Genomic DNA, 14285 nt, shown 5'->3' with positions numbered 1-14285 from the left:
TCACCATAAGGTTGATGAAAAGATATCAAGTGTTAGTACACTATCACAAATTGAGTTAGCAACCAAAATTAACAGTGTGAAGGAGATAGTAGAGAACATTTTCTCTTTGTACACCAAGTTGTGTAATCTCACACTCTTCACACAATGAGTTTGGATAGTCATATACAGTCATTAGGTAATACTCTACCAAATTCTCTAGCTTAGAGTGAGTAACATTTTAGAAACCTTCTCAACTCCTAGAGTCAGTTAGGAGTATTACACACAGATGAAGCTAACATCAAGGCTAAAGTTATCAGCATCTAGTCTATTCTAACTCCACATATGAAGATATTGCATAAGGAACTAGCCTTTGTAGAAACACTCATGAAGGCTTAGTTCACCTTGCTGCCAAGCTAACCATCTAGATCAAATCATTAGAGGTAGCTTGTGATAATTGGGATGTAACTTTGGAAATAATGCTAGAGGTCCACAAATCATTTTTGGACAAATACACTCTCAATGTACAACCCTTTGACCTAAGTGTCAAAATGGGGAGAATAAGAAATAATGAAATGAGAAATGGGGAGAAATATGAAGGCAGAAATAAGAAGTATTAGGGATATACTATTTTTGAAGAAAAGAGATGTCAATAACAAAAACATAGTACATCTACTCAATAGGAGGAATAATTTTGATTTAGATACAAAACAACATAATCAATTCAAGGGGAGTTATTGAATTTTGAGGTATGACTAATGAGTCATAAGATTTTGAAAAAAATTGAAGTTTTTTTTTGAAATTTTGTATGTATATGGATATTATCTGAGTTATGCTTGAAAGGTTAAAGGTTATTCATACATGATCAAGTATTTTTCCACTCATGTCAAAGGGGGAGATTGTTAATCTTAGATTGATTTTGACATTTGAGCAACAATATACTTAAGTCATTTACTTAGTTCATGTTGAACAAGTAATACATGTTGAGCATAAATTGTTAAATAGTATACATTGAGTGACAAATATTTAGTGTGAGCCAAGTAACTAGTATGTGTTAGGTCACTCAAGTGTTGAGAAGATGGTATATGCTGAGCTATTCAGATGCCAAGTGATTAGTGGATGTTGAGTCATTCAGAGGCTAAGTTACAACACTGAAGTTGTAGTTGATGTTGATCATTAGGAACTTTTGCATTACATAGTTTTGACATAGTTGTTTGTAATGACACAAACTTCTATGCAAACTATTTTTAGGTTGACTTAAGGATTATTTTATGATCTTTGTTCATAAGGATGAATCTTAAATGTGAATACCTATTACATGTATCCAATCAAAAAAATGGAAGGTTTAAGTGGAAACATGGGTTAATCATAATCGTTGATTCATACCTAACCCTAAATCACCTAGGTCTTCTTAAGGAAGAAAATCCCTAAAAATTCTACCAATGCTAGAAGTGAGAATTGAACAGAGCATTCATGGTGATTAAGGAGTTATGAACTAAGTTAAATTGTAGAATCAATTAAAGGAGAATAGAGGAAAGGAATTAGATGACAATAGAGATGCATCTAATAAAAAGGATCAAGTACACATCAATATAGAGGTGATCTAACATCAAGAAATAAAGTGCTAATTGAAGGATCATTGTTGAGACATTTTAACAGGTGAATTAGTTAAATCTCTTAATAGAGTAGTCTTAACAGGCTATTGTAAATCTTTTAATAGGGTTCTTACTTCATTGTAAGTTAAATTCCTCTTAGTAGACACACTTTTAATAGGGTGTTTAAATCTTTTAATAGGGTAAGATATAACAATATTGTAAGCCTTTCATAGGGTAGATCATGTTTCATGATCAAACATTGTAATCTTCATTAGATACAGCTTATTACTATAGTAGTGAAGATTTGTGGGTGTCATCCCCAACCAGTTTTACCTTCACCTTGGAGGGTTTCTAGGTAACCAAATATCTTGTGTCAAACATGTGTTGAATATTTTACTTTCATTCTATGGATGTATATGTTTAATTTGGTATTTCAATTTATATGCATAGATTGTGAGATACATGTGTGGTGAATAGTTTTTGAGGTTGAAAGTTTTAAGTTTTGATTCACCCTCCCCTTGCATAGTTTACTTCCCTATTGTATTTCCAACACTCATAATCTTCACCTTACCATGGGTTTCGCATAAAACTATGTGCATCCCTCTTTCTTCTGCAACATCTTTTGCATGTGCCTAATGCCTTGTGTATTATAGGAATAAAAAAGTACTATAATCATGACCATCCTCATTAATGATAATTTCATCTATTGAGGCATTATTTATCTCATGAAAATGTGTCTTAAGATCAGCATTGAAGATTTCCCTATTTTCTTGATCTTGGTAACTATTTTCTTTTGCATTTTGGGTCATGTGTATTGTGTGTCTACCTATAGCCAAGTCCAACTAATTGAAAAAGTTTGATTGAGATTAACACATGAAGAGTTGAGGACCACAAATAGAGAACAATTGAATGTGTCAAAGACCAATTTTCTAGAAAAAACATTGTAGACTACTCTGGACTATGCTTCTAGACTCAAAGGTACTAACTATAAAGTCTAACTAGAGGTGCATGCTACAATTCAAATACAATTTGTAGGTCATGCTTCCTATGCTTTTTATAGTTACTATTAGAAGAATAACATGGAACCTAGAACCTATGATTTTGATGACAATGCAATGATCACTTAGACCTATCCCAGTAAGTATAATGTGTTGTGAATGCTTTTTATTTTCCAACCTACATGGATCTTTGAAGAAAGTACAAACTATAAACATTTTCATAGTGGAATTTTGTTGGGAGGCAAAAAAGAGTATGAACATTATGAAAAGGCATTAAAGTAGACTTTGAGTTAGGGGGGACTCCTAATCAAGGATGTATGTATGAAAATGACTTCATGCCAACTATGCCTTTACATGGCTAAGTTTGGCACATTTACAATGTTTATATGGTTAAGTTTGGCTCATCTATTAAATTTTGTAATCTATATACTGAATTTAATTAAAAATTAAAAATTTGTGTTGTATTGAGCTCTAAGATGGCCATGAGAAATTCTCAGAAATTTTCAACCTCAAATATTATGAACAAATCTTATTAGCCTAGAATTTGAGTTACATGAAAATTCAATAAGTTTTCACTCTATTTGAAATTAAAAAGTTAGAAAGTATGTTTAGGTTTGGTGCATCTTTCCTACCATTGTGTTTCTAATTTACTGTAGTGGTGAAGTGGGGATGTGCTTTTATTAGCTTACTACATAGTAAAACATGATTAAGGAAATGTGGATTTGATTTTTAAAGAACACAACTATAAAATTTAATAATGAGTTTTCCACAAATAGTTTTTAGTTGATGGATTAGATTAGACATTTCATTTATTTGTTAACTAAGTAGTTTTGTATCAAGTGATAGGAATCTCAGTGTCATTTATAAGTAATAACTTAAAAAGAAAGTAGAATTTAATCAAACACTTCATTTATTTTCATGGTATCAAGATTTTGGATTGGGTCATCTTAATAATGTCTATCTTGTATCTTTGATTACAGGTTATGGCACTTATGTTTACACTACGGGCTCCAAGTACTAATTATTAGGTTGTATTACATTCTTTCTTTTCTATTATTTGATAAGAAATTCTATTGACAATACTATGAATTTAAACTTACAGGCTCAAGGAACTAATTTTTAGGTTGTATCACAATCTTTCTTTCTATTATTTGATATGAATTTTTTTTGACACTGCTATGAATCCTTTGTAGCACTACTACAAGTACAACCTATAAATCCTTGTCACTACCCCAATAACCCATGTAATGACTCCTACCACTCCTATGACAACTCTAACCACTCTTGTTACAACCCCAATGACCCCTGTTACAAATCTAGCAATGTCTACTACTACCCTAGTGTAAAATTCCAACTATCCCATTGGTGGTATTACAAGTCCAACTGGTATCATCACTAGAATCTCCACTAGTTTGGGACCATCCAATTCATTCAACACCACATCATACAGTGGCACTTCATTATCATTTACATATCTGGGCTCATCACTTACACTCCTCATGGGTACCAGTGTTGTTCTAATGCTATAAATAGTTGGAAATGGTTCACTCACTACTTTGTTTAAGGTTTTAATCCAACATTTTGTTATTAATTTCTAGTGCTACATTTACTAGTACATCAGGGCACAATGATGTTGTTGATAGAAAATTCTCATCATATTACTTGAAAAATCTTTATGGATTTTTCTAATAGCTGCACATGATTGTGATGGGGGGATTTTGGGATGGACATGTCATTAGGTCTTGTCTATTCTTTTTCAATGATATTAGGGAGCATATTGTTCCCATATTTTCTTTTGTCCAATAGCCTAAATGATAAAAAGAATAGGTCTCACAAGGGGAAAGACAAGTAATAATGAAAACAAACTAAAAATGCTTTTGGATGGAGCATGGAACCCAAAGAATCCCACAAGTTCTGAGAAACAACAAGGGCCAGGAGAGGATGGGGATTCAAAGTCATTACAAAATCAATAAAAGCACTCTCAAGGTCATCTACAAGTTTCCTCTTTGACCTTACAAGGGGATTTTTTTCTCGCATCAACCTTAACAAAGTAGACTCCAAAATTAGATTCCAACTTCTTCTCATTAAAAATAAAATGCAACATTTTGAAAGAAGGTTTTCAAAAAAGGGTCTTTTAATAGAACATGTTGGTTGCATGAGGAAACTAAAGGCCTTTTGCAAATTTCCTAAACCAACCAGCTCCATCTCATACTTCATGATAATGTTTAAAAGCACCTTCCCATGAAAATCTTGACACATCATAGACAAGTGTTTAGCCCAGTGGAAGTGATGTAGCCACAAAGCGTCAAATCTCATACATGAAGCTTGGAGAGCAGTTTAATCTTGTTGGCTAACTCCAAACCAACTTTGATATACAAACACAAAATCTACCACATAGAAAACTTATTCTAGATTTTGTGACATCTATGAAAATAAACTGACCAATATTATATGATGGGGACATAATAGGGTTATCTAACTATCATTGTCATGTTCTTTATTTAGCCACAAGTTGACATTAATACCTTTGTAAGGAATTTTTCTTCTTTTCTCTATCATTTAAGACCTTTATTTATATAAAGTATTGTTATAGTCACTCTCTTTGCCATTTTTAATAATGAAATTCAGCATCACATTTTTCTTTTGGTAATTCCACATATTAGTTTCTTCAAGCTTCCCAGATTCCAATATAATCCTATTAGTATTTTTCAGATTTTAGAATTTATCACAAACTTAGGAAAATTTGTTTTTAGTTTGTAGTTCAAACTTAATTTCATATGTGGACTTGTAGAGATTAATTTAGATGTTCATGTTTCATTCTCACTTTTGATTACAACTTTTAAAATTAGGCTCAGTGTAGATATTTCAAAGCTTTCTTATCATTCAATAGTTTTGCTTTTTTTTCCTATTTATAGTTCAAACTTCAATTTTTGAGTGTCATGTTCCAAACTAAATTTAGAGCAATTGTAGAAATCACAAATAGATCATAGAAAAATGGTATGCTCTAACTAATTGTATGTAATATTCCATATGGAATTATTTTGTATTATTATTATTATTATTATTATTATTATATAATATAATGATCAACAAAAAAATTATATTACTAATTATACAACTTTGTTTAGGTTGAATATATGTCTTCTCCACCATTAGAAATTACTATAATTTAAGATTTTTGTGAGTAGGAATGAGTACTACTAGTTTGATGTAGGTCTAGCCAATTGTAAAATAACTAATTGTTATTGCTAATTTTTCTATGTACCTTAGTAGATACTAACTTGCAGGCCAGTGTATAGATTTTTATGAGTAGGAATGAGTACTACTCGTTTGATGTAGGTCTATCCAATTGTGAAATAACTAATTATTATTGTTAATTTTTCTATGTACCTTAGTAGATGCTAAATTATAGGCTGGTGTCTAGTACAAATATGGGATATATGGTTGAATATTATGTATAATTATTTTAGTTTTAATATTATCTAAAAAAAATATTATAAAAGAAGATCATTTATGATTTCTTTAGCTTGTCTTCCAACTTCTCTTGATCATTCTTGTGGCATGGTTATTTGTCTTTATTATTCAATCTCTTGTAGAAAAACCAAGAAGCTAGTATTGGTTATTCTTGATAACAATATAATGAATTTCAATAAATATGCATTATATTCAATGATGGTATTTTGGATATTTTCCAAGCATGCATCTCTTTTGAAAATTACATAGCAGAGTATCCTAAGAAAATAATTTTTTATTGTTGATGCTAGCTGAAGTGGCTATTATTTCAGCTAATTCCTTAAGGTGTTATTTCTCAAGCATCAAAGTGTAACATTGAAGTCGATTTGGTATCAACATAGACTTTAGATGCTATTGTGGAAGGTTATGTCTGACTTCTAACCTAGTAATATTGTATCTGAATGGGATTTGTAATTTGAATGATGTTCTTCCATAAATGTTGATTTCCACATCTATATATTAATAGCTTCTATGTTATTTGTCTTCCACCTTCAAACCCTCTTCATTTTATTCAAATTTTTATTCAATGATACTATTTGATTCATATCTTTTCATTTGGATGTTGGATAAAAATAACCTTCAACAAAGAAACTTGATAGAAATTAATCTAGAGCACTTGCTATTATTTTTATTAACTATATATTCACATTTCTCTATCTATATTTAATACTATTCTTGTATATGATTTGAGAGTTTTTAGAATCTCTAATGATATCCTTTGTCATTATGAGATATGCATCAGTCTTCCTATTTCTAATTATCATAGTCACTGTTCATCAACTTCCATGGCTTTGCTACTTCTTTACATTATTTTCATCATAATCATTTTCTATATTTTAAATAAAATCATTGATATTTGTAGTTCAATTGTCATTTATGATATGTTAAATAAAATTGGGTATATTTTGCATTTAAAGCTAGTTGTGCTCTAGAGATTCTGAATTATTTTGGTGTTAATGGTAAGACAATGAGAATAATGTTTTCCTATCATGATCCAAGCATTCACAAGAGTATCTGTGTAAAAAACTTCATCAATTTGAATATGCTACATCAAAATTTTAGCCCAGACTACAAATTTCTATTTATTTTTCTCACTATGACATAATAGTTGAAGATTTGTGTGTTAATCTTAAAGTTATTTGTTTACAAAATCTCAAAAAAAGTATAGATAATAGAGGATTGTATGATACATACTCTACTTTTGGGACCATTCTTTCTTGCAAAGTGGCTATAGATAACAAAGGATAGTCCAAAGATTATGGTTTTGTCTAGTATGAGAAAGAAGAGGTAGCATAGAGTTCCATTGAAAAATTGAATGGCTTGTTGCTTAATGGCAAGTAGGTCTATGTTGGCTTGTTTGTGAGATGAGAAGAAAGAGAGCAATCAATGGGTACTTCCAAGTTTATCCATATTTTTTGTGAAAAACTTGTTAGACATGACTACATATGAAGACTTGCAAAATGTTTTCAGTAAATTTGGCCCCATCATTAGTGCAGTTATTATGAGGGATGTGGATGGAAAATCCAAAGACTTTGGATTTGTTAAATTTAAAAATGCAGATGATGTAGCTAATACTGTTGATAGTTTAAATGGAAAAACTTTAAATGATGATAAGAAATGGTATGTTGGAAGGGCATAAAAAAAGGATAAAAGGGAGACTGAACTGAAAACCAAGATTGAACAAGAGAGGAACTCAAAAATGGAAAATTTTTAGGGTGCTAATTTGTATCTAAAAAATCTAGATGATTCCATTAATCATTAAAAGGTAAGAGAATTGTTTTCAAAATTTGGCACCATAACATCTTGGAAAGTACGTCTTTTAAGGTTTTTCTCATTTTAATATTTTCTTGTGGATTAAATTGTGGTTAAATTCAACTCCTATAGCTTCTCATTGAAAAACATTCTACTTATTTATGTATTTAATTTCTTAACATCATGCCACTATTTTTTGGTTATGAGGGACCCCCAAGGTCAAAGCAGGGGATCTGGGTTTGTGGCTTTTTCTTCTCTAGAAGAATTCATGCATGTTGTAAGATGTTACTTATTATCATGTTAGATGTTTTGTTTGAATTCCTAGTATCTAACCAGATTTTCCCATTTTCTATCCACTTGAGCATGGCATGGTTTTGAATGTGATGTATTTTTCATGAATTGTAGATTTTTGAGATGAGTGGAAAGATGGCTGGAAGAAAACCTCTTTATGTTGCATTGGCTCAACTAAAACTAGAGAGAAGGGTGAGACTACAAGTATGTAGAGTTCTTATGGTAGAGAATTTAAGATTCCCATACTAATTTGCTAGATGCACAGAAGATTCAAGTGCTTGCAAATAATCTAAATTATTGATTTGTTGTCATGTCAGACTTAGTTTTCTCAAATGAGAACTCCTATTGTAGTTACTCCTGCAATACCAACTAGTTTATCACCATATCATCTTGGTGCTCCAAGACTCACCCCACAACAACTATTCTATGGTCAGGGTCCTCATGATCTGATTCCTCTACTGGTTAATAAATGGAATGGGTAGTACTTTAATTTTGATTCATAGGGAGTTGCTTTGGCTAGAAATTATCTTATTCTTGTAATTCCTTATAGCCTACAAGTTTTCATTATCAATAATAGTTGCTACCTAGCATTCACCTTAGAATGACATAGATGCAAAATTTTATGCTATGATTTCAATTATAAAGGTAGAGCCAACAAGGACAAATAATGGATGGAAGGAGGGGTGGTGCACAAAAAATTCAAAAACAAAAACAACAGGTACTTGGTGCATTTGTGTTTCCAAAACTTGATAAACTATTAATAACTCATGCTACTTTGTTTTCTAATCATGTGGGGAATGCAACATGGACAACTTAGAATAATTGCAAGACTTAGAAGCTTTACTTGAGAAACAAAACTTTTTTACAACTCATCGCCATCCAACCTTTATTGGTGTAGCCTACACTATTGTAGATTCACCATCTTCTAAAGTGAGGGCAATACATCTTGAGCACATCATCAACATGGAAATTTCTCTACTACACTACTATATCATTGTGTGGCCAGCTTGGTGATTGCTATTCTTATGTGATGTTTTGTTTGGATTTATTTGCATATTTTTTAGTAAACACTTATTGACTCAAAATTTTGGATAATGTTTCACAAGGACTCTTCTTTTGGGATTAAATGACATAGTTTGAGATTTTTATCCTTCTCTAGCTCTAGAGTATTTGTTGTTACAAACTTTATAGAGCCTGGTACTTTATATTGTGAATGATCTCAGCTAATTTTGAAGAAGTTGATTTGAGAACATCATTGTTTTGCATTATTTAATGTTGTATAAATAGTCTCACTATATTTTAGTGTTACATTTAAGTTTTAAATTAGAAATTTTTATTTGTGTGCACTGACAATATTATTCAATTGCATTATTTACTATGGTGTAATTATTCTCATTGTATTATTAGTCTTAACGTCTAAGTTTGTAGAAATTGTTAGAGGTGGCTAACCACAAAAATGAGGCACAAGAAAATATTCTTCTATTTCTAGGTATATGGATGGTATGGATTATGAAGAGTTCAATGTATTCTTTTTCTAGCTCATATGTTTATGGCTGGTCACTTTTCATCTATTAGTGGAGTGCCATGCCAATGGCTAGTGCAAAGTGTCATTAAGGTAATGACACTCTATCTAGTACAAAGTGTCTATTTTTGGATGACATTCTTGAAGAAATCTTCTAGTCACTACATGCACTTCTACATTGTTAGTAACAAGTTGGACATCATTTTTAAATTTAAAAACCATTACCCCAGTTCCCTTTTCCTTTGGCTAATTTAAGTTTGACAAACTAGAACTATTTTTTTGAAATAAAAGGAGCCTTTAAACTATCAGCTTGATTGGATGTTTCCTTTTCACTCCCATTTCAAGAAATGCATGCGCATAACCTTTTTGGGTGCTATATTGAGAATGAAATTAAACAAATGATCATTTATTATGCATTATTAAAAGGGTGCTAGTTCAATGGAAGAGCACCTACTTCACAAGTAGGAGGATGGTGGTTTGATTCCATAATGCCCTATTATAACAAAGTACACTAGCAAATATGTGACTAAATATGCTATTGAATATGCTACTAAATATGTGACCAAATATACTATTAAATATACTACTAAATACACTACCTTGAAACCATAAACTCATAACAAAAAGAAAGAAACAACAACAAATGTGAGAACAAAATTTGGAATTCATATTTCCTCCAAAAATGCAGAATTATAGAGTTTATAAGTACAAATTGCTAGCCCACATGGGTGCCTTCATTATAGTTATCTGCAAAACTAATTTGTGAACTACACCCAAAGTTGTGCTAGACATTCAGGCCTTTCTTAAATAGGAAATTTTATGCCATCTGGGAAGGTTCTAGACATTGAAACTTAATACCTAGGGCCAATAGACCCTAACAATACATATAGAGTTGGCCAAATACATCTATGATAATTATATTAGATAGTTTGGGTAGCCCAACTTTGAAAGGCCATAACTGACAAACCATTGCTCTAATTGGCTATTATATATAGCCACTTTTCAGAAATGTTAGCTCCTGATCTATAGCCTTAAAATGGCATAAGTGCCCTTCCATTGTGTTTTTGAACCTTATCTGGGCACTCCAAGGCCTTTGATGGTGAGCCTAAAGATTTTTCTGCAAATATTTCCACCAAAAGTCCACAATAACTTCTCCAATACTTAAGATGGAGCAATGAGATTTTTATGATAGCGTTATAACTCTAAGATGAACTTTCATATAGAAAATGAGAACATTTTGAGCTTGTATGAGAAGCTTAATAAAAATAACAAGTTCTCATAAATAGTAACCACCCTATCTACTAGTCCTTATTGAAATAGAAGAGAATAAAAAGAAAATATTTTTGGGTGATGCAAGATTTCTCTTACACCCAAGATGCTCCTGCATCAAATATGTTGTTAAATATGTGACCAAATATACTATTAAATATACTACTAAATATTCTATGAAATATGTGATTAAATAAGCTACTAAATATACCACTAAATATGTCACTAAATCAACTATCAAATATACGCCTAAATATGTAATTTAATATACTAATAAATATATCACTAAATATATGACTAAATTGATGATCAAAATGGGTGATCAAATAAGTGACTAAAATTGTTTAGTAGTAAATTTAATAATGTTATGAATGACTTGACATTAACTACTATTTGTCACCTGACTAATTTTAGTCACATATATACAAATTTTAGTGGTTTTTTTTAGTCACATATTGTTATTTCTATACTAGTGTTATAACCCCACCTTGACTCTAAATATTATATGGAAGAGAGGAGAGAATGATATTGATCTAAATCCTTGTAGCCTCCCCATGAATTATTCCAAAAAAGTGCCTTCTCCCCATCACCTAAGTTCCAAGTAAGATTATTATGGATGATAGACCTACAATTCATCAAGAACTTTCATATTCTCAATCCTTTATGAGGATTTACTTCCATAAATAAATAAATAATATTAGTAGAGGCTAGGTATTTGTGGATCAAAATCTTAACCAATTTTAGATTAGGGAATTTAAGCATCCTCTAGACTAACCTAGCTCCCAGGGCCTTCCCTTAGAGTTCAATATTCTTAATGCCAACCCCACCTTGATCCTTAGATGTACATACTTTATCCCAAGATAAATGAGGAAGAATTCTCTTTCCATCAAATCCCTACTAAAAGAAGGTTCTAAGAATTTTATTAATCTCATCTAGTTTACAAATTGACAAGTCAAAATAAGAAAGTTGATACATGGATTGGGCTAATAAAATACATTGAACTAAAGTCACTCTTCTTGTTACTGAGAGTCATTTTCCCTTCCATCCTACCACTTTTTTCTATAACTCATCTATAAGTAGGTCTCATAGCTTTGTTGATTGAATACCTGAGTTTAGAAGTAACCCCAATTTTTTGCATGGAAGAGAGCCTTTATTGTAATAAAAAACATTACCTATATGTTCCTCCATTCTAGGATGAGTATTAAAGAAAAATATATTGAGTTTTCCTTATTGATCTCTTGACCAAAAGCCAAAGAGTATTGTTTCAAAATATCATTCAAGGTTGTGGATTTCTCTACAGTAATTTTCCCATAAATCATAGTTTTGTTCACAAAATACTTGTGACTAGTAGGTTCTAAAATGGTAGTTATAGAAATGCCCTTAATGAGGCCCAACAACCTATCTTGAGAGATGGATCTACCTAAAGCATTAGACATAAGGATAAAGAGGAATGGAGAGATTGATTCACCTTGTCTTAGGCCTTTGGAGAGATTGAAGAAATTTTTTAGGGAACTATTAATGAGTATGGATAATTTTGGTGTCAAGATACATTCATAGATAATATCTATCCACTGCTTAAAAAACCTATAGGCTTCTAGAAACTTACATAAAAATGTCCAATCAACTCTGTCATAAAATTTTTTGATATCCAATTTAATAAGCATGCTTGGATCTTTGTTATTATGTACTAAGTAGATATCTTCCTAATCTATGATAACCCCATCATAAATAGAAAAACCTAGGAAAAAACTAGTTTGTTCCTCTCTTATAAGGTTCAAGGTAAAATCGATTGCACTCTAGTAGCTAGAGTTTTGGTAAAACTATTATAGAGGGTATTAAAAAGAACTATATGTCTAAATTATCAAAAGTTTTAGCTTTCACTTTTTTTGGAATTAGAGCAATAAAAGTATTGTTGAATTCTCTTATGATTTTTCTTGAATTCCTCAACCATTCTATAGAACTAGTGGTGTTGTTTCCTATCAAATTCCAACACTTTTAAAAAGAGGTTTCTATAAATTCATTATTCTAGGATATTTATCTGGATTCATTTGGTTAAGCACTAAATCTACTTCTTTCTTATGAACTTCTGCATAATTTTTTTCTTTTGGTTTGAAGAGACAAGTTTGGGTATAGTACCCAAAATTTCCTTCTAGGCCCTTAGTTTTGAGCATACTAAATTGTCATAAATGTTCTCAAAGGATGAGATAGCTTCCAAGATAATTTTTTCTATGTATCTCTGACTAAACCATCAACACCTTTAACAATAATGAGATTTTCCATTTTTTCTTCCAATGTAATTTTATCTTTAAAGATATTTCCAAAGAAATTGAAATTTTGTTCCTCTAATCTATGTTTAATAACCTTCAATTTAATGACTACTTGGAAAATTTTGGATAGATGATCTCTATCTCCTCCCACAATTGCTATAATCAAACTAAGGAAATTTTCATCCTTAAGCCACATACATTTAAACTTAAAAGGGAAATTTCTAGGATGTTTGTCCTTGATAATTTTAAGTTCTATTGGATAATGATCAAAAATTGAAACTAGTTTTTCTTCTAATACAAAGGAGATAGAGTGGTTTGTTAAATCCCCATGGGTCATATTTTAGAAATGTTACTGAAACCTTTCCTTCTTTTATTCCAAGTGAAGGAATCTAGAGAACACTCCATTTCCAAAAGACTGTTCCTATTAATCCAATCTACAAAATCCTTGGAGGTTGAGGAGAGATACCTATTTCCCCTTCTTTCCTTTGAGGGGAAATGTATTGCATTAAAATATCTCCCAAAAATAGATGTCTCCTTTACCCCCATGTTTATTCTATCTTCAATTTCCTATCATACTTTGATTTTGTCCTAATTACCAATTGGATCATATACGTTAATAAGTCTATAACTGATAGTTGACCTAATACACTTGAATAGCCCACACATCTAGTTCATGAGGAATTTAGAGGAGGAAAATGATACATTTGTTGGATCCCATATAATGGCAAGACTACCTGAGGCCCCCTCTGTAGGTGAATTATTTATCTCTCACTATGCTAGAGACTTCTGAATTTATCCATATCTACCTTATCTAAGTTAATTTCTTGGATTAAGATGATAGAAGCCATAGTATTTGAAATGTAGTGCCTGAGGAGACATTTCTTGTTAGGGGCACTGATGCCCTTAACATTCCAAGTTATGACATTCATGGCAATGTGGGAAGAATCTACCTCTTCCCTACATGAAAAAGATTCATTAATCTTGCTTGACCTCTAGCTACAACATCCTGGATCTAAGTTCCTAAAGGGATTTATGCCCTCACTTCCTTAAGGACTTTGAGAAATCTAGATTCACTTTACTAGTTTGAAACATAGCTAGACCT

At 31.3% G+C, this 14285-nt stretch overlaps 1 pseudogene; it reads left to right on the top strand.

Moving 5' to 3' along the window:
* Window positions 1–558: 558 nt before the first annotated feature.
* On the top strand, window positions 559–10413 carry LOC149535870 (polyadenylate-binding protein 2-like; annotated as a pseudogene).
* Window positions 10414–14285: the final 3872 nt, after the last annotated feature.

Source organism: Cupressus sempervirens, chromosome 10, assembly GCF_028749045.1.
Source record: "Cupressus sempervirens isolate cs-2001-9-10 chromosome 10, ASM2874904v1, whole genome shotgun sequence".
Classification (NCBI taxonomy): Eukaryota; Viridiplantae; Streptophyta; class Pinopsida; order Cupressales; family Cupressaceae; genus Cupressus; species Cupressus sempervirens.
This window is presented reverse-complemented; position numbering and strand designations above follow the sequence as displayed.